We start from the raw sequence: 2,168 nt of genomic DNA on the forward strand, positions 1-2,168 counted from the left end.
CATATTTTAATGCCCCTTTTAATGTCAACTGTTACGTGCTGGCCCTGACTCCGGCTCCATGAACTTGGGGCCAACGTTTTCAATGCCATAAATTGGGGTATGAGCACAGCGTGTGGCCCTTGGGGGGCTACCTATGGGTGCCAGCGACTGGGGCCCCAGTGCAAGGCGGTGCTTTGAACTCCTTCGCTGTTTACGACAGTGTCGTATATGTATGTAGGCCTCCCAAGACAATGACGATGACAATGAGTCAGCTGTGACGACAAGTGCTGACGCAACTGACTCCTCCCGATGGCAGCTTTAGCGACAATCGGCCCTGTTAATGGCATATAATTACGCGGATCAAAGCGGAAACCGATCATTTGAAAGGTGAAATCTGACGAAATGTTGTCAATGTAAGTGTCCCAAAATCATGTCCCTTCAAGTGCCGTCTCTAGCCGTAAGACAATTGTTTCTGGCCAATGAATCATTAGTTGGAGGAAAATGGAGGACCACCGCCCAAGTGTGAGGACGCCAAGGCAGGGTGAAAGCCATCGCTCGGCGGTCCTCTACGCTCAAGGAGGTCTACCCAGGAGCCCAGCTGGAGGCCGTCAAGTGCGAGGACATCCCCAACAATCCGAGGCCCAGAGCGTGGGTCTCGGCGAAGCCTGCAGAGCCGGATAAGATTCTCCGGATTCTGCAGGTCTGCAACCCCCACCTTCCCACCGCGCCAAATCATCCACGACACGGAGGGCGCTGTGGACTACGGTCGAGACAGACCTGGAGCCACCGGAGATCCCTAGCCTGTGTCGGTGTCGGATGACATCCTAGATGGTTACGTGTCAGACGTGAGCGATCTCAAGCACATCTCCACCTAGCCAAGGGTGGAGCCGACATAGTCCTCATTCACCTCACACACGCCCGGCGAGCATGTGATTTGTATGTACTCGAACAGCACTGCCTGGTTCAGTGGTGCCAAGCTGCGCGTTCACCTGGACATACAGGTGGGAGAGCATGCCATCCTCGGAAACAGGGTCTCTGATCTGAGGACTAATGACTATAAGCTGACACCGCAGGTAAAACTCGCACCTGCATCCTTGCAAAAAGAGATTTGCACTTATTTTTGCTTCCGAATTTCTCAGTGCTCACTGAGAATCTGCTCCACAGACTGCGAGGCCAAGGCGACTGTGCTCCGCGTCATAGGATACAGGTGGGCACGAGCGAACCGGCACCCGCCGTAACTGTACACACCGTCGGAAGTCCGACTAGAGTGCGACGCCAGTGGGGAAGCACTGACACCAACGAAAGGGGTCAGAGGGTCCTATTAAATAGGATTAGATTGTAGGGAAAATCATCAGCGTGGCTTACTTAACCAATATACACATTTTTCCTGTTGTACTATCTCGAGTTCTTAAAGCCAGTAATTCAATCTTTCACCTCATGGGAACATCGTATCCTGGAGGGTCCTTCTCGGACCACAGGTGCGTGGAAACCGTATTCTCTTTTTCACTACCGAGACCAGCTCAATTCCGGAACCTTAGGCGGACAAACTGGGCTCGGTACTCAGACTGTAAATTGACAGACTGGCCTTGTAATCGGCCTAGCTCTGCTCAACGTTTTCAGTCTTAGCTTTATTGAAGTCTCCGGGAGGCTTTCCGGAGTTCCCTCAGTTTCGGATTCCACCATTCAGGTTTCTTCCGGCCTCTGCTCTTGCCAGAGGGGCAGGATTTATCGAGCGCCTCATTGCAGGCGTCGGTAAATAGTTTAACGTGATGAGTCGTCGGCTGCGTTGAAAACAGATCACACTACCTGCTAAGCCAGGAGAACATTTCCTGGGCAATCAAAAGCTTCAAACCATACAAGTCTGCGGGACCAGATGGCATCATCCCTGCCCAACTGATTCACGCTGGACAAAAAGCCACTAATTGGCTCAAAAGGATATACGAGGGAATCTTATCCCATGGATATATCCCGGAAACCTGGCTTCATACCAAAGGCGTCTTCATCCTCACACTGCCCCCAAAGATTTCAGACCCATAAGTCTATCGTCCTTCTTTCTGAAGACGATGGAACGGCTTTTAGGGATGCATCTCACGGTAAATATTCCGCCTAGTCTAATCTCAGACTCCCAGCATGCCTATCGGAAAGAAAGATCCACCGAAACGGCCCTACACACGATCACACCTCACACA

This window comes from Drosophila persimilis, unplaced genomic scaffold, assembly GCF_003286085.1.
Source record: "Drosophila persimilis strain 14011-0111.01,24,50 unplaced genomic scaffold, DperRS2 tig00000431-arrow-pilon, whole genome shotgun sequence".
NCBI lineage: Eukaryota > Metazoa > Arthropoda > Insecta > Diptera > Drosophilidae > Drosophila > Drosophila persimilis.